The sequence below is a fragment of the Tympanuchus pallidicinctus genome, unplaced genomic scaffold (assembly GCF_026119805.1).
Source record: "Tympanuchus pallidicinctus isolate F22 unplaced genomic scaffold, pur_lepc_1.0 scaffold3, whole genome shotgun sequence".
NCBI lineage: Eukaryota > Metazoa > Chordata > Aves > Galliformes > Phasianidae > Tympanuchus > Tympanuchus pallidicinctus.
The window spans coordinates 58111823-58138012 of NW_026294747.1; the positions used below are offsets into that span (position 1 = coordinate 58111823).

The window sequence follows — 26190 nt, forward strand, 5'->3', positions numbered from 1 at the left end:
AAAAAAAAAAGAAGAAATGAAATATAGACTGAGAAAATATTCAAGGGAAAAAAAAAAGAAAGAAAGAAACTGATGCTGCCAAATGGAACTGTACTGGGGAGGTGGTATGCAAATGTTGAAGGCAGTCTTCTTGAAGGTGTGGAAGAAACCCAGGGCTGGATGGCTGCCTGAGTGCCCTGTCCTGCTGCTGGGTGGCAGCAGAAAATGGGGCTGAGGCTGCCAGGTGTGGTGCAGGGGAGCAGAGGGAATCATGGCGCAAGCACTTTGCTCCAGCTGTGAGCAAATGGATTGAAGAGCAACCTGCAGCTCCAGCACAGATGTGCCCTCTTTTCGTTTGGCACTTAAGTCCCACGAAACCATTAAGCAGACACTCGTATGTTCTAAAGCAGACAGAAATAATCAAATGTGTTATGGAAAGGGCCATAAATCTTCCAGTTTCTGGAGTTATAACACTCTTTTGATTGAATTACTGTTGTGTAACCACTCTCAGCCCGTATATTATAGTTAATGTGTACAGTGCATCTGTTTGGGTCAGGACGGGTGGACCAGGAGCAGTTTGTTTCTGCTCCCATAGCCTCAGTGTCCTTCTACCACCAGCACAGCAGCCTGCAGGCACACACCAGGGAAGGAGCAGGGCAGCCTCGAGTGGCTCTGTTAGCAGTGCTGAGTGCAGGGCAGTGCTGAGCCCTGGCTGGAACGGAGCGTGAATGGATGAAATGCAATGTCTTCTTACAGGCAGGGGCTGCTGAGAAGGATTTAATGGTCCTGTCTGGGTTTAAACTCTATAAATCTAAGAAATGGTAGAGGGCAGCTGCCCTGGGAAGGAGCCGGTAATTTAAAGCTCAGTTATGTGTTGTCAGCTGTAATTCCCCGTGGAGATGTCTGCACCTTGCTGCCGTCCTGCTGCACGTGGGGAGATAACACAGCTCACAGTGGGAGCCATTTAGCAGCTGGGTGTGAGCCGCAGGATGGGGCTGGCAGGGAAGCCTGGCTCACATCAGGTGCAAACCAGCAAAGCGCCTGAAATGTGGGATAGAAAGTTCTCCTGAGCTCCCAAATATCTGAGTGCCTGGGATTAGTCCAGTGGAGGCACGTCCTGCAGCCCCAGCAGGTGTGGGCACCCGCAATTGTGGGCTCACTGGGACAGGGGTGAGGGACTCCCGCAGCACCCACTGCATGCTCCCATGGGCAGAAGCACCCCAAAATGAACCCTTCCCTCTTAGCCTGGTAATTACAGAGCTTTCCCTGAGGAAATAGCACCGTGGCCAAATCCATCATCCTGTACAAACGCCGGCATTTGAGGAAACCAGATTTTCTGTCCAATGAACAGATTAGCAGTAGTTTTCGACTAGATCTACCGTTAATCTTTCAGTGTGCTTTTCTCGGTCCAGTAATGCCTTTCCTTTACAAAAATAAAATCTTTCACGGGCATTTTATGCTCAATCTTCCTGTCACATAGATAAGTAAACCTGTTTTTACAAATAGCGCCACGGATTCGACCAATTCTAAGGGAGAAAAAGGGAGAATTAAGGTTGGATTTAAGCACTTCTGAGATATGATTTGTTGGAAGCGTTCCCATTGTGACGTGTAGCAGGTTGTTCCAAATCCCTGCTGCTGTATTGATTGCTGCAGATTGGTTGGGATTTTGCATTTAGGACAAATAAAGCTGCGTTCATAGCCTGAAAACAGTTGCCAATACAGTCGCAGAACCAACAATGAAATCTGCCTTCTCTATCTAGCATGCAGTAATAGGGTTTACCACCTGGCATTGATTTAATTTCAGAGGTGTTAATTGTTTGAGAGGAAGGGAGGGGAGAAAGCTGAGTGCTGCCTACATGTGGATCTGCAGTAATTGCAGCAGCTGAGAGCAAGCCCATGAAGGAGAAGCAAATGTGAACAGTGCTGAACTGTACCCCAGTGAGAGATCTCGGGTAGGGAGTTTTCAGGAAACAGGTCCTCCTTCTGGTAAAGAATTGCTGTGTTTTGCTGTTGAGTTAATTGCTGTTAATGTGAAGTACACAAAATTGCTAAATCAGATTTACTTGGAGAATTTTCCTTAGTGGAATGTGTTTTCACACGTGCTGTTTTGTTGCCTGCTGATCTGGGGAAGCTCCGTATAGCTATGGAGTGTTTGTGCCTTCCACTTCTTCTCCACCATGAATTTTATTTTTAGGCTGTAAGTGCATTTTTCTTCTTTTGTTGCTGTATTACAGAATGTCTCTCTCCTAGAGAGAATTAGCTCAAACACGGCATTAAATGGCAGGAGGTTTCAGATTGGTTATTTGATCGTTTATTTCTGTGCCCATCTCCCCTGCTTGTTTCTCACCCTTGGCTTACTTGAGTTATGTTATTAGCTTTTGAACCCGAAGAGCTCTAAAATATAATCCAATAAATGCTGCATTCTAGGATATTACCCTGTTCATCTACCCAACAAAAGGCTTCGTGAACTATAGCAGAGGTATCTAACAAATGCTTTTCTTGCCTTTTTTTTTTCTTTTTTCCTTCTCTTTTTTTTTTCCCTCTCTCCTTCCTTTCCAAACGTTGTGAAACAAATTTCTTGGGAAACTGCACTCTTCTGCTCCTTAACCTGTTTTTCCCAGTGTTTGGCCTAGAACTATCTTGCTGTGGTTTGTTTTCATCCTGTCTGTGACTGAACGCAGGGAGCTGTGTGTTTTGGAGGCAGAACTGGAGCACTCCTTCACCCCCTGTGGGACCACCTGAAGCAGCCCAGCATCCCACACAGTTGTGTTTGGATAACTCTGGTTGTGGAGACTCCAAATCTCCTCTGAGGAACCTGTGTTTTGAATTTCTTCCTATGGTTTATTGTGTACGTGAGAGCTGTCATCATGGGTATCTACGTTCTCCCTCTCTTAAATAACAGCATCTTCTTTTAAACTGGGGTATCAAAACAAACAAAGCTACCCTGCATCTTACAGGGAGTGCTGTTGGCTGTCCATCCCACTGACATCAGCTTTGCATACACCAGAGCAATGCTAGTGACTCAGCACGCAGCCCCAAGACTTCCTAGGAAGCCCCCACCTTGTTACTTCTCCTTCATCTGAGCAGGATTATTGCTTGTTGGATTTCGTTCAAATTTCCATTTAAGTTCTCTAATATGGTAGGATCACTTTGAAGTCTAATTCTGCTTCCTGCATGCCTTCCCAGCTCCAAACCACCTGCAGATGGATAAGAATGTTCTGCCTCCCAGCAACCAGGCCTTTGATGGTGAACAGCACTGGGCTGAGGGAGCTGGCTCCATCTTCCCATTTCAGCTTTCAAACTGGCTCTTTTGGACAGTGGAAGCATATTCAGCTTCTATGCAGTACAGCAGAGCGTGTTTCTCAGCCTTCCATGCTGCAGAAGAGCATTAATGCACCTAAGCCAAGTCCTGAGAGACCTCCTGCTTCCCTTTTTGCCAACCCCTTCTCTGTCCCAGCAGTATGGCATGTGTGGTTGGAGAAGGGGAGGCGGTGGTTTCCATGAGTCCTTCTGGATGAATGTATCTGGTTGTTCCTTATCTCCTGGGTGTCTTCTGGGGATTTGCAACGATGGCATTTGATTTTGCTCCAGGGAACCGGAGCTACCCAAGGAGCACTGCAATAGGACATGCAAGTTGAGCAGTGGTTTGCCTTGTTGAGGTCTCCAACCTCATTCTTCCTCCAGAATTTCTCAGATGTAGCAGGAAAGCAGTTCTGGGTGAGTCAGTCACTTGTCTAAGAACTCATGGACAATTTCATCACCCCACACATCTGAAAATATTCAAGTTCTCTACCCTGCTCCTCTCTGTTGTAGCCGAGCTATTCCTGTTATGTCAGTGGTGCTGACCTCATTACATGCCTGATCACGATTGTCCCATTGCCAATGAGTGAAGCAGAACAATAGCAAAGGAGCATCAAAGAGTCTGGCTTTTCACTACCACCTTCCATAACCTTTTCTGCCTCTTTTGCCTATCACCCTCTTGTCATTCTCTTCTTCCAGAGCTGCCTGCCTGCCCAGAACCCCCTGGTGCCCTGGACTCTCCTTGCTGAGTTCTCCCTGAATGCTTTGTTCTCCTAGTTTGTCCCCATGTAATCATGCTGTTTTTTCAGCATTTGTCCTTCATACAGGCAGAGCTGGTCTCTGCCTTCTCTGCACTTTGGCCTTGTGCCTGTGGGTATCCCCTGACTTGCACAGGCTGCCCTCTGTCCTTTCTTTGCACTGGAGTAGTTGGCATTTATGCCATCAATAGTACTTTAGAAAACTGCCACCACTTAGTTGCATTTTTGTTCTGGTTCTCCAAGATCACTTGCACGCATCCTGAGTCACTGCACAGCTGTTTCTTGGCAGGCTGCCTCTCTATCTCTTTCAAAATACAGCGCTGGTAACATATTAATGTACTTCTGCAGGTAAGGCCAGACTACATTCCAAGCTTGAAGCATCCCTAATGGGCAAATGTTGCACAGCTTAGCATCATTTGACAGTAGATAGGATAAGGATGGAGTTATCCAGGCCAGCTGCTGCCCTGAAATACGTGAGTACCTGGCTGATTAAGGACGTGGTACCCCGAAATCACAGCATCCTCTTCTGTATCCAGGCTTGCAAGCTTTAATTAGCATTTTGCATTAATGATCTGGGCTTCTGAATTCAAAGGGTTATAAGGTTTGCTTGAATTATTCCTGCTTGCATCTTATCTGTATTAAGAAAAAACTCACCCTTAATTACTTTGCTAATAACTTACCCTTTTTTGTGGGGTGCTCTGCTTCCATTAATGGAGTCTGCCCTGGGGGTTCCTGGCTCAGTGCTGGCTTTGGGAATGGTGGGGAGGGAGCAGCCCAAGTCTGACATGGTTCCTTTAGAAGAGACGTTGGGGGCCACCTTGTGCAGACTGAGCAAAAAGCTGCCCCTAAGGTCAACCCGTAACTGAAATATTGGGCTGTGTGTTCAGTATCTGTCTTCTCATTTGTATAAGCCTCCTCATAGAGGGTATCCTGCAGGGGGCTCATGAAGGCCCTTCCTGGTGTTACCTGAACACTGTCAGCCTGTCTTACAAGGAGGTGTCCCATCCCTGGGATTGTTTCTGTGGCCCTCCTCTGGATGCACTCCATCATCTCCAGGTTTCTCCTGTGCTGAGCACTCCCATCTGCTCTTGGTGCTCCCAGTGAGGTTCAAAGCACAGAGCAGAGGGGGAGATCCCCTCCCTCGCCCTGCTGGCCATGCTGTGTTGGACACAGCCCAGGATATGTTAGGACTTGGGTTATGAGGGCACAGTGCTGGCTCATGAGCAGCTGCCACCCACCTGTGCTCCCAGGTCCTTTTGGAGGGCTGTGCTCCATCCTTACCTCCCCCAGTTTGTACTGATAGTGCAGGTTGCTGCAACCCAGGTGTAAGACCTGCAGATTCCAGCTTGTCGTGTCACCAGTTAGTACAGGGTCATTACCCTGGCTATTCAGATTTATTTCACGTTGCTCCCAGTGATAGATAATTGTGTGTGCATCTGTAATGTGCTGGTATCTGAGGTGTGTGTGCATATGGAACCTCAGTCAAGAGCACGCTGTGTCAGTGCAGCTGCTCCACAGGTACCATCTCCTGAAGGGCCTGGCAATTCTGAGCTGCCCTGCTTGTCACACAAATTGGGCAGCAAGAAAAGCATATTTATAATTGCTGCAGCATTCATCTGCACAGCAGCAAGCTGTGTCCTAATGGAGGAGCTGATCAGTGTGGCTGCTTTGGTTCCATTGTGCAAGTGCAGCTCTCATGGAAGCCTCTTGCTGGTGCAATGGGTCCTGGTGGGGCTGGTGCAATGGGTCCTGGTGGGGCTGACAGCTCTGTGCTAAAGCACGATGTTCGTGGGTGCATCGTGTAATTCTAGGCCACACTCACCCCCTGCTGCTCCCCTCTGTTTAAAACAGCTCTAATTTCTGTGTGATGGAGAGGGCTTTTTGGTTGTTTCTGCCTTAGCTGCGTGACACAGTCAAATCATGATATAAAAAACCAAGCGGTTATGGTGTGCAGTGATTTTTCTCCCATGAACAGCCTTGTAATTTCACAGGGAAGTGTTGTAACAGGTATGAAATTGGCGTTTCTGAGAGCCATACAAAGAGTTGCTTTTTCAGAGAAGGGCTGTCAAAAGCCTTCAGTGAAGCACAAAGGACTTGTGCTAAAGGGGGCTTCTCAGCTGATTGCTTGATGGCTAATAGATTGCTAGTGTTGTATCCAGCACAACAATGGGAAAATAACACTCCTGATGCCCCATGATTTTCCTTCATGTGAGAGTTCATGATACTCTATTTATTTTTAAAAGGGAGTAAAGAAATGGAGAGAGAGGAATTCAGGAGACAAAAGCTGATACAGCTGGGCCCTCTTGAGTGTGGTTTTGTACAAATTGCTCAGATGCAGCAAAGCTTGACTAAACTGTGTTGTGGTTCCAGGGCAGCCACGACCCCGTGGATCTGGCTTGGTAAGCATGATTCTTATGGACAAACAAGCACTGGTTTCTTGTATGCTGCTTTGCAAGTTTCGTGCAAAGATTTCTGTTCTGAGGCCAAAAGAGTGTGTTTACAATATCACTTCTAGTGAGGCTTAGCCAGACCAGGCTGTAAGGAATGCTCACTCAGAGGGTGGTGAGGCACTGGCACAGGTTGCCCAAGGAGGCTGTGGATCCCCATCCCTGCAGGCATTCAAGGCCAGGCTGGATGTGGCTCTGGGCAGCCTGGGCTGCTGGTTGGCGACCTGCACACAGCAGGGCTTGGAGCTGGATGAGCACTGTGCTCCTGTGCAACCCAGGCCATTCTGTGATGCTATGAACACATTTTATTTTTAATTTAAGATTTGATTTGATGATCAAGAGTGAGCAATTACACCTGTGCTGTTTCATTAACCAGAACTGTCGCCGCACAACTTCAAGGTGATACTAATGGTGTCTGCTCAGTATGAAGCTCTGTTTTGCTGGGGATTGCTCAGTGAGAATATGTGACAAAAAATGTGGAGTAACAGAAAAAGGGAAATTGGGAATGTGTGTTGCCATCCATGCTTTAAGGAGCCTCTACTACCTGCTAAGAGACACGGTGCAACTGGTGAGAAATAGTCAGAAATTAATGATCAAAGGGCAGCCAAATGGACCTGGGGGAAGGGTGCTGGAAGATCTCTGAAATGTTTCAGGATCTGTTCTGCTGAGCTGTGAGACTCGGGATGGCCCACACTGCTGCACCTGTAGCTCACTGCTGTGTGGGGCAGCTCTGCTGTGCCCATGGGGCTGGGAGGCACGAGGTGCTCCACTGGGGAACAAGCACACACTGCAGCAGAGCTTACTCCTTTGCATGAAGTATCTTGAAATTTGCAGCCTGACCAAATCCGGCTGTGGGTATTTGCCCAAAGCCAGACGGTACATTTTGTTCTTTCATCTTTATCTCCCCTCCCAAAGTTACGTGCATCTACTGGTGAAGTTGAAATTCATAATTCTCTGCTCTCCTCTGATGGAAAGATGTCTCGCTAAGTAAAAGCCTTTGGCAAAATATTATTGGAATGAGTAAAAAAGAAAAAAAGCCTAACTCTTAATTCTTCTCCTGCATTTCTTATTCAGACTTCATAATTAGGCCCTGAAGTTTGTTGTATTTGGGATTTTATAGTTTACTTTGTTCTTTTCAAATGTTATCCCTCCTTCAGAGCCTCCACTTTGCATCCCCAATGACAGCTGCTGCTCTCTGGGCAGTGAATGGCAGAACTCACCGGAACTCTGCTGCAGAGACCTTGGGGCTCTTTCCCTGCTCCTTGAGGGGCTGAGGATGGGATTCCAAGAGGACACGTCCCCCTGGTTGTGAGGCAGGTTCAGCCCGGGGGGGCATTTCTTCTTTGAGAAGAAACTCTTGTGATTTGATCCGGCGGACTCCCAGCTGGAATACAACCTCACCCCACCTCTTCTTTGGTTATTTTGTATCTGCCATCCTAGAGTGACCTTTGTTCCTGTGAAAAGCAAACTCAAGACATTGCATGTATATTTTGTGGCAGTTTTTTTCCCCACCGTGTGACTAGTCTGATCACAGATTGGCCTGGGTTGCACAGGAGCACAGTGCTCATCCAGCTCCAACCCCTGCTGTGTGCAGGTCGCCAACCAGCAGCCCAGGCTGCCCAGAGCCACATCCAGCCTGGCCTTGAATGCCTGCAGGGATGGGGCATCCAGCATCCACAGCCTCCTTGGGCAACCTGTGCCAGTGCCTCACCACCCTCTGGCTCCAAAACTTCCTCCTAAATAGTGTAGGTTCCTCCTGTGTAGTGATGTACTGAAGCTGGTTATGTAAATAAACAATGGCTGAAGGCGTCAGTGGTGCTCTCAAGTTTTATTTATTAACTTCCTCTTTTAAAAAAACTCAAGTGGGCACCATATGCTTTAACAGCACTTTTCCCTGATTGTTTCCTACTAATGATGATGTCAAGATCAGCTAGCAGCAGCACAGATCTTCTCAGCTGTCCAAACAAGCAGCAGTCGTTATGAGCCCAGGATAATGTAAGCATAATTTAATAAAGACACCTCCATCCATCTCTGTCGGTGGGCTGACACCAGGATCCCAGTGAGCAAAGGAGGCAGCCCGTGCTGTGCAGCACTGCTTCCCTCTCCCCATGATGGTGCCTGGGGCGGGCAGCTGGAGAGGAGCTGACCTTTCCCAGAGGCAGCGGAGTGCTCAGCTCAGAGCCTTCTGTTTTTCTTGCTCACTTTGCTCCCTGCACTTCGTTAGGCAGGCACCGGAGGGACAGGTTAATAAAAGGCAAGATTTAGCTCAGCCACTATGCAGCAGGGCAGAAAAGCCAAAATCGATCAGCCGACCGTTCAGGTAATGCGTAGCCACAGACTTCATACTCTGCTGCCTGGGGGGAGTGTGTGTGCGTGTGCCCCCCTGCTCAGTGCATGCAGGTTAGGTGTGTTGTGCTTGCAGTGCTTCATGTTGGCTATTAGGAAATATTTCTTCCCTCAAAGAGCAGTGCTGCAGTGGCACAGCTGCACAGAGTGGAATTGCTCAGCATCCCTGCAGCTGCTCGCAGCTGTGGGAACGTGGCACTGAGGGATGTGGGCATGGTGGGGTGGGCTGGGGTTGGGCCTGGGGACTCAGAGGTCTTTCCAACCTGAATGATTCTGCAATTCTGTGACTGTATGCCCAGCATCTTGTGCCTCTCTCAGTGCCTGCCTCACCTTCTGAAGTGGATGAGGGGGTTTGGGTAGTGGTTACTTACGGCGAGATGGAAGGAAATTGTATCAGCGCAGAGCCTGCCTTGGGAGCTGGGTTAGGATCTTTGTCTTACTGATAGTAGTTGCTCTGGGTAATAATCAGTATTAAATTCTTTGGATGCTTTTGTTATCCAGGCCATTGCTTGCCAAACTTGTGGTTTGCCTGGGATGCACTGAGCAAAGAGGAATCGTCATGGGCCCATACGGAATGCACAGTTAATGTATACAATTAACAAACCTTCATTTTTATGTTGTTTGTTTGTTTTACTGAAACATTAAAAAAAAAAAAAAAAAGGCAAAAAAATCCAAACCTATCAGGTTGTACATGGAAGGTCTGGACTAAAACTGCATCTAAACCAATGGGCTGCTCTTCGTGCTATGGGTAGAGGATGCTTGCAGTCCGCTCTGCCTTGCTGTGTTATCAGCACCAAGCAGGGCAGCACTCAGGGCAGCTGTGGGCCTCCAGAGGCAGCTCCTGGTGGGCTCTGTGCAGCTTGGGGTCTCCGTCTCCTACCTGGGAGGTAACTTCCACTGCAGAAAGAAAAATTACCATCACAGGAAGAATGGCGCAGCTGCAAATGCAGCTCATGGATCTGCCTTCCAGTTGTACATTTCTGCTTATCTGAAAACTACATGGGGGGCCCTTGTTTAGGAGAACGCACTGTTCTTCTCTTAGGTTCCCTTAAGCACAGCTATGTATGGAAAGCAAAAAGAAAATGCAAGCTTCTATCAGTGCAGAATTAATTAAAATGGCAGGGTGCATCTACAGGAGAATTATGCTTTATTATTTTTCAGGACTCCGTTATTAAAAATAAGTAGCTATTAGCATTACATTTATCTAGTATTATATTTGCTGTTCAAAAAACTGCTCAAAGCCAATGAAGTCAAGCAGTTACTAATAGGCAATTTTAAGGCAACTGGATAACTGAAGTGTGAAAGTCTGCAGTGCCCCAAAGGTCAGATGCCTCTGAGTTTTGAGTTTTCTATCCAGCAGAAGTCTTAATGAATAGTTTAATTATATGACATACTATTATGCATTGGCTCAGTGAATCCACGGAATTTGGCAATTGCTGTTTTCTTGGATAATTTGTTTGAAAATAAGTTGAATTGTTAAAATAATCATTGACTACTTCGAAAGGTTTCCGTTGGCACTCTCATAGTTCATGGAACTGAATCATAAGCAAAAACCTCAGCGAGCTACAAGCCCTTAATTGAAGGATGTTTTTGTGAGTTTGCCTTTTCCTGTCTGGTAACAAGACTGTGATGGAGGCAAACAAGCTGTGGAATTGAAGTTGGTCAACTGATCAATTGCAAATGTTTTGTGCAGCGTGTTGCAGCCTTTACTCCCGGTTGCTTGGCAGCAGGCACCTCTGTGACCTTGCAGCACCTCCAGGCGCATCTCTCACTGTGTCTGCAAGAGAATGTGCTCTCACCAAGGTGGACAACTTCCCAATGATAAGGCTAAGATCCTTGGAGACGTTAGGGTTACTAATTTCAGGGAGCATTAGGCACCGAAGACTTGCTGAGGATCTTGGCTTGAGGCAGGACCCTGTGCCGTGCTTCCTCCATTTTGTGTTAGGTATTGGTGCCTGAGTTGTGCCCAGGTGTGATAACACTTCAGGAGTTGTTCAGTGTGTGGTGGGTGACTGTGTAGGGATGTAACTGAAAAAGGGCTTTCCTGAATGGAGGTTGTGGCAAGGAGTTTCCTTTTCTCCCAGGTAACAGCAATGGGATGAGAGATAAGGCCGCAAGTTGTGCCAGGGGAGGCTCAGGTTGGATATTAGGAAACCTTTGTTCTCCCAGAGAGCTGTGGGCAGTGGCACAGCTGCAGAGGGAGTGGTGTGGTCACCATCCTGGAGGTGTCCAAGGAAAAAGTAGATGTGGCCCTAAGGAACGTGGGTTAGTGGGCAGTAGTGGTACAGGTGGAAGCCTGAGTTAGATGATCCTAAAGATTTTTTCCAACCCTGGTGGCTCTGTGATTTCCCAGAACAGCCTCTATAGGCATATAAGTAGCACTTCAATAAGCATTTTCCTCGTTGTTCATAACACAGCTTTATCTGTATCTCCTTATTCCCAGTCATTGACACTTGGAAGGAGTAATGACAGGAAGAGCTGAGGAATGCATCCCAAAAGCTCTTGGAGCCTGGAGGATGGATGCAGCACAGCCACAGTGATCAGGGATTTCACAGCCTCCCCTGAGAGCATGGCAGTGTCACGTCTGCTGCAGTGGCATTGCTCTGCATGGAACTACCAGTCTATTTTTCACTTGAGCAAGCAGGCACAAAGGAATGCCATCTGACATCATTTATCTGGGCTTTCAAAATGTCTTCAGCCAAATCCCAGAACACAGAGTAGGAATAAATGGCCATTTGACTATGGCAAAAGGTTAACTGTAGGGTGTCCAGAGACTTCCACCTGGGGACTCTTGCTGTCTGGCATGCTAATTAACCATATGGGGAAGGGAATGATTGCTGATGTGGTATATTTGCAGATGATAGAGTTATTTAGATCAGCCAAAGCTGCAATTCTCTGCTCTAAAGGGACACTAATGAAGCAAGGTGATCAACAAGATGACGGCAAATAAAAGCCAGCACTGTGAAATACAACTTATGTAGGACAGAATAATTTGGAAAACCCACGTGTCTGGAACTAATGGCTTAGACGTGAATCAGAGCTGCAGCGTGGAAGGACTGCTGAGGCCTCCCCAGCCTCTTTGCATCCCTGCACCGCTCAGCTGGGGCTCTGGATAAGGCTGGCATCTGCAAGGATGGTGAGTTTTGGGGTGCCCACCCTCAAGTGTGATCGGCAGCTTCTGGATTGCTGCTTCTGGCTGTTCATCCTTTAATCACTGACCTCATCAAGGGGAACTGGCAGGGGGAATTTGCTCCTGCATAACGTTTGTGTGCTGGTAGAAGCTTTCTTTGCTTTATCCTTGGGCATGAACAGTACCTGGCAGTTTCAGAAGAATGGGCACAGTTCTCCCTGGATCACAGCCCTTTCTCCTGCACACTACAGCCATTTGAATGGATGTTACCCTCCCGCCCAGCCCAGGTTGGATACTGGGAAAAACCTCTCCCACAGAGCAGTTGAGCACTGGGACAGCTGCCCAGCAGTGGTGGGGTATCCCTGGAGGTGCTCCAGAGCCAGGGAGATGTGGCTCTGAGGGATGTGGGCAGTGGGTGTGTGGGGTGGCTGGGGTTGGGCTTGGGGATCTTGGAGGTCTTTTCTCATAGGAATGGTTCTATGCAACAGATGCACGTGGCTGGGAGGCAGCTCACCCGAGCACATGGCATACAGCACAGTTGCCCCCAGCCACGCTCCTGGCCTGGCATCCCTGCAGCTCCTCCACTGCTCCTTTGCCAGCTGATGAGATTCAGGCTTGTGCCTTGGGAGTAAATGATAAGTGGCTTGGTTAGAATTAAGGAATTAATTTGAGTGGTTTTTAAATTGTGTAGGAGTTCTGTGGCGGGTTTAAAGGTGATCAGGCAGCAGGCGATGAACTGAATATTGATTTTTCTCCATGACAAGAACTATCTTTTGTACTTGGGCCGTCAAATAAACAAAACCAACAATACGAATTAGAGGGGCATGTCCAATAAATCCCCTGTATATAAAATGGAAGGATTCTACGGGGCAGATTAATTATGGATGGCAATTAATTCGAGCTGCGAACAGCTCAAATCATGAATATTTTAGTGGAAGTCCACCTACAGCCCCAGCCCTGGAAATTACATCTCGCGTTCCGGCGCTTGCTTTTATTCTGAAAACATTGCTTCCATTTGTGAATGGAAGCAACAACTCATAAACACTGCCATAATCATGCAGCACCACATGCTTTCTTGATTTCTACATGCTGGATGAGTCATCCCCGTTATTTTGTATTACGATGTTATCAGAATGGATCTCATGATTACAATGCATGTAAAGCTTAGCAAGGAAATACTATATAAATTTTTAATATAATTTTCTATTCAGTGCTCATGTTTTGTAGCGCGCAGAGGCAAATTATTTTAACTAGTTTATGCCAGAGTGCACAGTTGCTGTTTGAGTTGCTTTATCTCCATCATTTGAAACTCAACGTGATGAGAAAATACTTAATACAAATTTTATGAATACTGTGCCACGTACAGACCGTGTGAAGATTCTCCATAGAACATCATTGTCTATTTTTCTATTTGATTCATTATTTCATCCTGCTGACTGCTAAATGAGAGATGATTTTCACAGAAATTCAGTATTTTCCACTGCACTGAATGCAGAAGTGACGTGCCAGCCCCCTGCCTCATCGTGTGTTCTGCATGCCTGAAGGTCAAAGGAGTTTTAAGTACGTGATTTATTTCCAATATGTAATAGCCCAATGATGAGGATTTCCTAAAACCATATTTTGGATTCACAGAACCACAGAACGGCCTGGGTTGGAAGGGACCTCAAGGATCACGAAGCTCCAAGCCCCCTGTGCCATGCAGGGCCACCAACCTCCACATTTCACAGCAGCCCAGGCTGTCCAGGGCCCCATCCAACCTGGCCAATGAATGAACACGCAAAGTAAAGAACTTCAAGGTGTAGTGAATTATAGCTTTGGTAGCGATATCCAGAACACGTTTTATGGGCAAAGCTTCCCTTCTCAGCCCTCCATTTCTCTCTGTGGGCTGCAGTGAGCAGACACCACTGAGCAAAGCCCAGCCAGACCAGTGGGAAGGTCGAGCAGTGGTCACAGCACCGGAAGGTTGAGGTTGGACTTGATCTCAAAGGTCTTTTCCAATCTGAACAACTCTGTAATTGCCAATCCAAAAAGGAAGAGAATACCAGCAGCGCTCTAGGATGGCATTCAAGCCCATCCAGCTGCTGGTAGCAGGGCTGCAATGCTGTTAGAAACACAACACACTGAGATAAGTTGGTTGGGTGTGAATCTGGAGCAGTAGATACTGCTAGAAATCAAGGTACAGTAAATGTGACAATGTTGTTCCATTTCCTGAAAATTTCTGGCCTTCCACTGTCTCACCATCTGTCAGAAGAAAGCACACAAGAAATGGAGTGCTCTTATTGCAGTGTTAATTAAGAAGTTCCTCTTAATAGGGAACACCTATGGTATGGGAATAGCAAATGCAATGCACCTTGAGGAAAAGCATAGCAGTGTCCTCAGTTGGGAAATTATCCCTGCCAGCTCCAACCCCTTTGGCAATAGGAGTTTAGTCCCTCCCCTGTGAGCCCAGGTGTTGGTGCTGGGGATGAGGGACCACAGGGAAAAGGGGACATCTGAGGCAGCACAGCTTATAAACTGGGTTTTAAAAAGGAAGTTGGCTTTGTTAGCACTAATTTAATTCCAATTCTGAATGGTTACTTGAGAACAAATCTCTCCTTGTGAGACACTCACACGCCTCTCTCTTTCAGCTGCAGAATAAGAAATCCTCTTTTCAGATTTTCTGCTTAAAGCAGATTAGATGAGATTTAATATTCTTGATTTATTTGTTTACGTATTTATTTGCTTTCTAAACCTAAGGGTAAAAAGCATGAGCAGATTTTAAGTTCTTTCATCTCCAGGAACAGCATTTTCATTTCAAACCTTCGTGATATGACACAAAGCAAAAACTCACGATTCCCTTTTCCATTTAAATAGCCTTCAGATTTTATTGCACGAAGGTCAGGAACTCAAAGCTGTGGTGCAATGCTCACAGCTCTGCTATGGAGCCAGGAAGGGCCTCTGCCTGGTGCTAGTGCAAAGCTTCCTGAGCTCTGTTCCCCTCTAAATAGAGGACGTCTGAAGGCAAAACTCATTGTTTTGGTTCCTGGGTTACCACTGGCGTTGGCTCTAGACAACACTCACAGCAGAAGAGGACCGCTGCTTGCCGCAGTGATGCATGCAGAGGATTGTCACTTTGTTCTCTGCCTGCACTCCCCAGTTCTGCTCTGTCTCTGTGAGCACAGAGCTGGCTGGGATCTCTTGCTGGTGGTCCCCCGGACAGAAGTCACACCCAGAGCTGTGATGCTCACAGTGAAATCTCCCACCTCTGAAGAAACCTTTGCTCCTGGACCTGGGGTCTTAACATTCAATTTCAGAGTAATCTTACATTTAAATTCACCTTTTTGATCTGCCAAACTGATCAACGAGCCAGAGAGCTCTGTTGTCCTCTGAGCTGCATTTGCATGCCCTGCCCTTTCTACCACCTGCAGCCTTTACACCATGGCTTTATTCTCCCTCCCAGCCACTGATCAAATGCTGTAAGCCTGGGCAGAAGGCAGCTACTTTCGTGTCCCATTGCAGTGCTGCAGAGCCCTGGGACCCAGCAGCCCCTTGTAAATCCCTGCCACCATGCTGCAGGGCTGTGTTGCAGGACAGGAAAGTGATGCTTTGCTTCCCACAGTAAATCCAGCAGGATGGGCTAATCCTTCCTGCAGGATACGTCCATAGTAGAGGTAAGGAAGCCTCAAGTCACAGGTGTGGCTCTTTCATTGGAGATACAGCGGTGAGGAGGGACTGGGAGGAATCAGGGCTGCAGAACTCTGGGCTCTGGGCAGCCTGGTCTGGTGGTTGGTGACCCTGCACATAGCAGGGGGTTGGAACTAGATGAGCATTGTGGTCCTTTGCAACCCAGGCCATCCTGTGATTCAATGAGCTGCCTTGCATTTTGCTATTTCAGGAGTGCAATATTTCAGGAATGCAACTGCTTTGGTTTTGCTGTGCTGAGGACTTTTACATTCGTGTGCCAAAGGAAAGGACCCAATTAACGCCTGAATCATTGTGCTCAGTCACTCCGGTGACATATCTGTGCTCTCTCTATATTATGTATGTATATATTATAGAAGTCTCGGGCATCTCAGTGCCCTTGAGACACTTCTTCTTCTGTGCCAGGACCCTGACTGAGATTGACTTTCAGGTAAACAGCAGCACCGGAGGTTTAACACTCCAATTAGTGCATACAGGGCTGACATTTGGGGAAGGCTTTTCTTAAAGCTGCCGAAATACAAATCTCAGCCCAAGTGGTAACACTTTGTGATTTGGTACCGAGTGCTACTGATGTCTGTACATCCCTATTTGCAGGAAACGTGCCGTCCAGACGACTGTCCTGACTATGATTAAATAAAATAATGAAATAGGGCCTATTCCTTTTTAATTAGATTGCATCAGAGCTTCTTCTGTTGCAGAAAAGACGATTTGGTTCAATTAGCTTTATTCTCAGATGCGAAGCATTCTAGCTTCTATTTTTTTTTCCCGTTGCTAAATTAATTTAATTTAAGAAGCACCATTTTTTTTGAAGCAGGGCGCTGCAGCTTCAAGGAACCGATTTTCATATGCAGAGTATTTGGGAAAAAAGCAATGAAAGTAATCTTGATAAGTAAGCCTCAGACTCAATATCTCTATTGTTGCTTGTGCCCTAAGGTTATATTTTTAATTGCATGTAATAAATATAACTTTATTAATTAGAAATTATCTGGAAAGGAAAGAGATATATTTTTTTCTGCATTATGGTATACAGAGGCTTATAATAAAATTACTGTTCCTGGGGGGAGCTGCATCTAATCTACCTTTCTTTTTGTGCTCTGAGGCTGTTAACAAAATCAAGAATATAACTTTTCTCTTGCTTTTTTTTTTGTTTTTTTTTTTTGTCTTTTCTGAGAACTGGAGGATTTCAGCCTTCAGCTGAAGGGGACTTGGGAAGATTCTTGTGAAACCATTCATTAGGGAGATTGCTCCTCCCAGACCTGTGATGGGCACTCGCTGGGTATGGAAATGCTGTGCCCGTATTTTGTGTTGGTTTTTTCACTTTGCATCAGATTTTTACATCTTTTTTTTTTTTTTTGCAATGCTATGATATTTATTTTTTGACTCTGTAAGAGATCTTTCATATGCAATATAGTAAGTGGGGGGTAATGATGGGATCTAAGGGGGAATGGTTTTAAAGTGAGGCAGAGGAGGTTTGGGTTGGATATGAGGAGGAAGTTTTTCAGCCAGAGGGTGGTGAGGCACTGGCACAGGTTGCCCAAGGAGGCTGTGGATGCCCCATCCCTGCAGGCATTCAAGGCCAGGCTGGATGTGGCTCTGGGCAGCCTGGGCTGCTGGTTGGCAACCTGCACACAGCAGGGGGTTGGAACTGGAAGCTGCATTGACCTATATGTAAAAAGATTGTGATGCTTCGATATCTTTTTCAAGATTTTCTAGATAATAAGAGCAAGAAAAACTTCTGCAGGCGCCTTCCTGTTTGCCAGCATGACAGTAGCACTCCCAAAATGAGATGATCTGCAGATGCTGTGGCAATTCCAATGAGGCCACCAAATTAATTTCCCATCCTATCCTTTGCACTTTAATGTTTATATACACATTTCTCAATCAAAAGCCTCAAGGAGCTCTCTGATGCTCATTTGTGTAGGTTCACAAGGGCTCACCTTTCGAATTTACTGAGGTCCCTCTGGATGGCACCCCTTCCTTCTGCTGTATGACTGCACCGCTCAGCTTGGTGTCATCACACACTTGTACAGGGTGCACTCAGTCCCATCGTGTGTCGCACTGATAAAGGTGTCAGAGAGTAGTTGTCCCAAGACAGACCCTGGGATCCAGCAGCACCATTGCTGTGGTCACACCTGAGCAGTTACTGGGATCCCAGCACAGGCAGTGCCGATATTTACTGAGGGAAGGTCCCTATGGGAGTAGCAAATCCTTTCAAAAACACACATTCTTTTTTAACTGGAGCTTTTAAAATATCCCTGACAGAAGTTGAATGGAGGTATGAATGTCAGCCCATTGCACCTGCAGGGCACAGTGCTCTGCTTGGGTGTGAGTTTCCCTCTACAGATTGGTGCTGGGTGGTGGCACATCTCTCCAGTGCCAGAGCTGGCTCTGCCCTGTGTCTGCTGCAGACTGGCCAGTGGGTGGTGGTTCATGCTCTGCACAATAGGAAAGTCTTGGGAATAAGGTGCCTAAGTACAAAATTATTTCATATATATACTGGATCAGTTGCCATTAACAGGACCTAAGCAGCAGGAACCAAGCTTGCTATGTGAACCGTTGCCCCACAGCTCCCCTGCTGCTGCAGCAAGTTGGGAGAAACCCAGTGCCTTCTGATGACAGAACTTTGCAAAGGGAAATAAAGCAGAAGTGAAAGGAGCACTGAGACACCTCACAAAACACAGCCACAGCATTGCTGTGCAGCACTGCTCAGAGTGCTGGCTGCTCGTGGCCAGCCTGTTCTCTGCTCCTCCTTTCAGAAGGGAAGCCTGTGGAGAAAGTGTGTGAGGAACAGTGCTGGCTGTTGGGAAAAGTTCCTTTCTTCCTTTCTTTTCTGCAATACTGACATAACTCCTCTTTGGAGTCTTCTCATCCGGGCTTTGCTGCGCATGCAGCAGAGGTGAGGGAAGAAGAACTTCAATACTGTATGGCAGGGATGCCAGGGATGGGAAGATTCAAAGGCTCCAACAATAGGTATGGATTTCCAAATAACCTCCTTTCATGCTTGGTCAGAGTGAGACTCTGGTCATGGCTACTACCCATAATGATGTAACTGTAACTGCTTCTCTGTACAGTGGTACTAAAATAAATTCACAGAATGTCAAGGCCCTTTCTATTTATGTCCCATTCAGCAAGGGGTTCAATGGCAGTTACTTTCACCACTTTCATTCATTTCAGTGGGCTGGCAGCAGTTGTTTGTCCAACAGCTGGTGGGAGACATCAAGACAGGGCAACCATTTCTCCAGCGTGCCTGGGAACACCATTTCCTGGGACTGGAAATGGGAAGGAAAGAGGTGCTGCCCGTGGGCATGGTGCATGGTGCAAGGAGTGGCACTCAGCCAGGGCTGCATGTCAGGCTCCTCCTGAGCACCCTGCAGTGGGAGGGATGGGGAAGCTCTGAGGTGGGTTGCAGCGGGGCCGTGATTAGGGGTATCTGCACAAGGACCAGATGCCCCAAAGCATCACTGGTGAGCCCAGAGATTGCTTCTTATGGTGAGCACTCATTGATTTCAGCCAGGATTTCATAGAATCATAGAATAGTTGGTTTGGAAGGGACCTTAAAGATCAATCGTGCTGTGGACAGGGCTGCTATTTACCCACTAAAGCAAATGTAGATGTTGCTCTTTTGTTGCCTCAGGTTTTTTTTTTGGGCCACTCGGAAGCAAAGGTAGGTTAAAACAGTGTCATGAAATACGACAATGTTCTTAAGCTAAGAGTTGAATAGGCTGGGAAATCCATCACTTTCATGTGCAAGCACTCATGTAAAAATGATAGATGGTCCCAATGATTCCTTGCATGTATAGATACAGATGGTCAGCTAAGCCTTTTCTGCACTTCAATTAGAGCTCTACAGTAGCTCAAGTTTTTCAGACAGTTTTTACTTTCAGTATATTCAGATCCTAAAGCATCACATCGTGAAGGTGCATTGGACATGGAAGTACCAAGCCCCATCCCTGCCAAGGTGAGGGGATGGGCTCTGAGCACTGATGGAGCTGTGGGTATCCCTGTGCGTTGTGAGCACTTGGATCAGAGTGCCTTTAAAGGTCCCTTCCAACTCAAACCATTCTGTGATCTTATGATTCTGGAAAGAGCTGGGTGTGCTGGTGTGCAGCAAGTGTGGAGCTGTGCTGAGCCATATTCTGGAGGCTGGGCATGCCATGCTGTGCTTTTCCATGCCATGTCATCAGGCTGCAGGACGCACTGAGCACCATGAGAAGCAGGATGCAGTGCACACAGGGACGCAGCTCAATCAGGACTGCCTGCTGCTGCCTGCCCAACGCTGCTCCTGATTAAGTCTTCAAGCACAAAGTAATATGAGGTGAGGGAGTGCAGTCCCAAGAAATTACCTTTCCATTAATTTCCTTGTCATAAATGAAAGGGAAGGTGGTTGATTCAAAGCAAAGGTGAATGAGATAAATTTACTGTAAATCCCCCCCGGGCTGCCCCTTTGCTGAAGTTCTGTGCTGCAGCGGTACATTGTGGAGCCTGTAGCACTGGCAGTGTTTGATCAGGCAGGTCAGTACTTCCTTCCTCTGAGCTGATGGCACAGTGAATGGCTTCGTCCTCCTCGGTAGGAAGGCACACATTGTGCTGAGCCTCCCACAGTTCATCTAATTTATGAATGAGGCCCTAGATTAAATTGCCATCAATGCATGCTGCATGTGAAGAAGAGGCAGGAGGATTCTTAGGGCGTGGGTTTGAATTATTAAACAATGTTTATTGTGTCTGAAGCCAGCTCTGCCCTCGCAGAGCGGGGCTGTGAATGGGGATAGGGATGAGGATGGGGATGGGGATGGGGATGGGGATGGGGATGGGGATGGGGATGGGGATGGGGATGGGGATAGGGATAGGGATGGGGATGAGGATGGGGATAGGGATGAGGATGGGGATGGGGATGAGGATGGGGATGGGGAGGTCCCAGTGGCAGTGCAGCAGAGCTGCAGGGCTGGGACTCGGTGGCTGTTGATCACTGTTGCGCCATAGCCAAGTGACATGGGTGTCACACAACCATTGCAATACCCAGCAGTGCCAGAGAGCTGCAGTGGTTTCTCAGCAGCTCTTCCTTCTCGCTTCTCCCCCTCCCTGCACTCTGCAATGGGGCAAACATGAAGCCACCCCTCCTGGAGCTGCGCTGGGGCTGTGGGCTGTGGACCACTAAACTCTCTGGGTGTTGTTCTGCCAGTGGTGGACAGCAGGCTGCCGGCTCAGCCCTCTTACAGCAGAAAGCTAAACACCATCAGCACGTTAATTAACACTCTGCCATTTCAGAATGACAAACACAATGTGTGGAACGCGGGCACCGGTGTGTCCCTTCTGTTGGATGAATGGCTGCAAAGGGGCTTCAAAATCTGATTGTATTTGTAATGAATGTGAGAGAGATCCCTGTGTTTCACTCCATTCCTGTATTGCTGTAGGCGATCCCTTGCAGTGATGTGAGAAGGCAGGTGGGCAGTTTGGGTCAGGATTCAGCAATTCCATTTGCAGGTTGTGACTTGCTGTGTGACTCCAGGCGAATAACCTCATTTTTCTGTGCACACATTTTACACCTATGAAGAGGGGATCATATCTTTAAATGCTGATGGTAACTTTTTCTGCAAACAAATGTAATGTTTTGAGGTTGCACCATGATGAGACACTCCAACAGTGCCACACTGGAGAGATATATGACATTGAGATCCTATAAATATTTAAGGGCAATGTATATTGGCACACACCAGCAAAGTAAAATCCTGCAGGTCTGGTTTCAGCAGGTTCTTTGAGTCTGAAGACATGCTAATAGCAGATAGCCTGGAAAGGTAAATCACAGCGCCGGGGGAAGGGGGCATATCTGTTTCTTTGGATGACACTGGGCACATGGAAAGAGTTGGAAGTATTCCTGCTTAGGGAGGAAACTGTGGGCTCAGCGCTGAGCCTGGTGTTCAAGGGCAGGCATGAGCCTGATGCTCAGCAGCCTAAAATGAAGACAGACTGCTCATGGTGCCCATGGTGCCTACCATCCTAGCAACAGGAAGAAACCAGGGCCCGAAAAATGGCATTTCCTCTCCAAAGGCAGCTCACTGTGCATGGAAAGGAAAAGCCCTGCTGCTGTTGTGGAGAAAAGGGGAACCAAGGTTTGGTCCCAGGGTCTCCCAGCAGCAGCTCCCAGCAGTAAGGCCACCAGGAATGGAGCACTGATGGGAAATGGGGAGCTGCAAAGTGGGGTGTTTTCCTCTTGGCTTGTTGCAGGAAAAGATTAAATATACTGCTCATGGTGGAATGCAGTGGAAGCAAGTATAAGCTCTGAGAAGAAAGAGAAGTAAATGAGAACAGAGGGAGATGATGTGAATAATAAATGGAAAGAATATAAACAGGTAAGTAGGCAGTATGTTAGGAGATTACTGTATTTTTTGAATAAGGATAGTGAGAAAGCTGGAGCAAATGACATAAAGCTTTGGTTGGGATGCTCTTTTCACCTCTTAAATGGTATAAAATATTGCAGTAAGGGGAATTCTGTCACAGAAAGACTTAGAGCTGCAAATGGACGTACTGGGTGAAGAAAACACGTGGCAGGACAGCACTGTGGAAGCACTGCCTAGCTCGCTTGTTGGCAGGCTGGTTCTCCTCCACACACATACACCCCATGGTAAGTCCCCCCTGCAACTTCCATGTCCTTGGCATTGTAGGGTGGCCATATGAAGTGCTGACCAGCAGTGTTTGAGCTTTCTGAGCAGCATGACACCAACTGGGCATAATTACACTCTGTGGTAATAATTACATACCATGTGGCAAAATCTGATAAAGTGCTTTTGAGCTCCGAGAGCCCAGAACTGCAGTGACTTCAACACCTGCCAGCAGCAGCTGAGCCAGCCCTGCGCCGGAGAAAGGTTTCATTCGGCCAGAGTGGACGAAGAGGTGAACGCTGATTTGATTGTTTGCCCATTTCTGTGGCCATCTCCAGGTCACTCTGCCTCTCCCATGCCCGTTCTGTGTTTGCAGTGGAAGCACTGCGCAGGGCAGGGCAGCCCCTGTGCTCAGGATGCTATGGGGGAGCAGCAGACAGGCTGCAAAGCATTTGTGGGGTCCCTTTGCCCGCTTGAGGTGCCCAAGAACCGAAGAGATGTGGCACTGAATGACTTGGAGGCATAGAAAGGCTGGGCTGGGTCTGGGGCTCTCAGAGGTCTTTTCCAGCCTGAATGATTCTGTGATTCTAAATAACTCTGCTGGATTTGGTGGGAAGATACAGATTTCACAGCAGAAAGTGCTTCCCAGGCATCCCGGGGCTACAGAAGTACCAACAGTTTGGCTTGATGCCCGTGGCAGCACTGAGGATCATTTGTGTGCGGCACCTTTAGAAAAACCTTTAAGGCAAAGTCTATCCCATGTGGCTGCGCCCTTCCCACACCTCTCCAGAAGTGTGTCCTTTCTGGCAAACACTGAGAAGCACACAGAGGAGGATGCAGCAGCACTCAAGAGCAGTCAAGCTGTGCTAATACCTACAGAGTCATGTGGGGCAGCTGACATTTGCAGTTTTTGTACGTTAAATGGTTGAAGTAGGTGCAGATTTGCTAACACGAGTCGAAATTACAATAGCTAGCAATACTGTGGCAGTAAAATGTGCAGATTTTTAATTTCATTGCAGATTAGAGTGAGCTGGGACTTAGGCTGCGGGTTTGAAAAATGACATACTTCATAAATATTTAGTGTGTCGGACTGGCAAGTGCAGATGTGTCATCGTAAAATCTGAAGAAAATTGGTCTTCCTCCAGCCATTAATAACTTTCAAGCAAGCCATAGCAGTAATGAAAATTGATCAGTGCCAAATGTCGAAACGGCAAATGTCAGCCAGCAACTTGATCCTGTTTGTCAAAACCTGGACGAGGCTTTGGTTAAGGCCAAGGCTGGATTCTTTGCGAGGGCTCTGCAGGAGTCTGAGTGCTGCCAGCCATCTGGTGCCACTATGTGGGATCTGTTGGTGCTTAGCTGCCATTGAGTGTGTGGGTGTCCCTTGGTACAAGGGTGCTGCTGAGCACATGGAGACATTGGTGCAGGGGAGCAGCTGGGTTTGAGTTCATGGAACCATAGAATGGCCGGGTTGAAAAGGACCACGATGATCACCTAGTTTCAACTCCCCTGCTACGTGCAGGGTCAACAACCAGCAGAGCAGGCTGCCCAGCCTGAACGTGGTTGGGCAGCACTCAGCAGAGGTGAGGCAGGAGGGTGGGCCAGCACAGCAGTGCTGCTCTGAGCACCCAGCTGGTGGGTGGCGATGATTTTCTCTCTCATATCTGGAATCAAATCTTTCCAACATTACATTCCATGGGAGAAATAAGCGAGCGAATGGAAGTGTGTTCTCTTCTCCCAAGCTGATGGTAGGGCCATTTTGCATACAAAAGAATGATTATCTCTAGATTTAATAGACAAAACCAGTGACAGCGTTAACAGGGATGTTCTCATACTGCATAATCGTCAGGCATATGATGCTTAACATTTTTAAATTGCTGTTTTTCTAATGCACATCTCCTCCAGAATTTTTCTGCCTTTCTGAAATGTTTGTTAGCATACGAGAAGCTTCAGAAAAATGCTTTATCTTTCTTACATTGCCTTTTTCTCCTTTCTTTTTTTTCTTTCATCTTTGATCAGATTTCCCATCTTGTCTTCTGTGTAAGTTTCTGTTACCAAGTGTATAATATGTCTTTAGTATACAGTGTGGGCTCGCTTCAAAACTCATTGAAGTTAATGGGAGCATTTCCATTGACTGTAGTACATCTGAAATGAGGACATAGCTCTGTGTGGAAACTTGAAAGCACTCTAAATTCTAATTTCAAATTCTGATACATACAGGAATTCTTCAGGAACTCGGATCCCATCTGAGGAATGTGTTACCTGTTTGCATCCAACGTGCTTCATATTCCCCAAAGCAATATGCCTGGTATTTCAGCCGCTGCTTCCCCCTAGAAGTCTTATGTAGAAAAAATATCAAAGGGTAGGAATAAGGTAACAAAATTTGGGTCTATTTTGCTTTTTATCAGAGCAGTATCCTGTAGGGATGACAGGGTATTCATTGCCCTGGCCATCTGCTTTTTGGCCTGTAAAGTGGCAGTTGTTGGTGGACAGGATTTGTGGTTAGATCCAGTATAACCCTTCTTGCAGTAAAAAATACATATTTTCCTCCATATGAAAAAAATGGTATGAATATTTTCTAAGCAATTTCATTTCAAGTTTGTTCAAAAATGAAGACTCTCAGATTTTCCCTTCAGTTCCTTCTATCACATTAGAAAGAATATTTGGGAGCAACAGTTTTCTATGTCTGCACCAGCCTCCCATCAGAGCATTACCTGAGGGATGGATTTGCCAGGTTCTCTGCAGTAACTATATTACTATATGGGTAATGGCATAATTATTGACAATTTAAAATACATCTACAAAAGTGCAAATGCATTTTAATTCTGCAGGTGGGACAATCCCAGCAGACACAACCATGTCTCATCCCTCTGCTCCCTGTCCTCCTGGATCATGTCTCTGTAGTTCCCTGTGCTGAGAGTGGCTGGAAAAGGAGATGTTCCCTGCAGGGCAGCACCCTGCTGAGCATCCTTCGGCCAGCTCTGCCCAGGATAGGTACTTTTCAAACAGCCAGACTGGGTAAGCTGGTTTTGCAGTTACTTCATAGGCTGAGAAACAGTTTGTGTTCAATGCATTCCCAGATGGAGATTGTTTCTGTAGAGAATGGCTGACTAATGGAAGAATAATCAAAGCTAATAGCTCTTTGGTTGCCGAAGGGCACTTCTGCAGTAGGAGTCTGCCATCCATGTGATTGCTGGGGAGTGTGGCTCTGCAGGCACAGCCAGATATTGCTGCCGTGTGTCTGCCTGGCCCCTCTCACCTGCATCTCCTACTGGAGCTCAGAGACCTTTTGCTCCAATCCATCTGACCCAACGTGTGCCTTTACACAGCCAGGCTTCCAGATACGGTTGCTATGCCTTGCCCAGAGCTCTGCCCTGTGCTTGAGTCACATTTTGTGGACATCCTTGAGAACACTAAAAGTCCTTAGCAGGAAAGAGAAGAAAATAATCTCTTCTGTTTACAATAAAAAACAAGATAGATGGATAAGCTGTTATTGAATTTTAAATAGAGACGTACTTTAGCCTGGCTTGGGTTAGTGCAACCTCTGGCTGTGTTGCTTGGTACGAAGTCACCAAGATCTGCAACCTGCTTGCTTGCCTTTCCCGTGGGAGGTGGGTGGTTGCCATTTCGAGTGCTTGGCACTGAGCATTAGAATCATAGAACCATAGCACAGCTTGGGTTGGAAGGGACCTTAAAGCCCAGCAGTCCCAACCCTCTGCCATGGGCAGGGACGCCTCCCACAAGACCAGGTTGTCCAAAGCCCCTTCCAGCCTGGCCTTGTGCACCTCCAGGATGGGAGACCTACAGCTTCACTGGTCAGCCTGCTCCACGGCCTCCCTGCCCTTTGAGTGAAACATTTTCTCCTAACATTTAACCTAAATCTCCCCTCTTTTAGTTAAAAACTTGTCCTATCTCTGTGCTCCGATAAAGAGTCCCTCTCCAGCTTCCCTCTA

At 47.0% G+C, this 26190-nt stretch overlaps 2 long non-coding RNA genes across 2 annotated transcripts in view; both read left to right on the forward strand.

Annotated features, from left to right (window-relative positions):
• The window catches only part of LOC128087260 (uncharacterized), a 345044-nt gene that overhangs the window by 23260 nt on the left and 295594 nt on the right, over positions 1-26190 (forward strand). The gene's annotated exons all lie outside the window — the stretch shown is intronic.
• LOC128087297 (uncharacterized) lies at positions 1403-13292 on the forward strand. Its single transcript, XR_008209775.1, has 3 exons — positions 1403-1953; positions 4386-4510; positions 11274-13292. It is a non-coding gene; the product is annotated as an uncharacterized LOC128087297 (long non-coding RNA).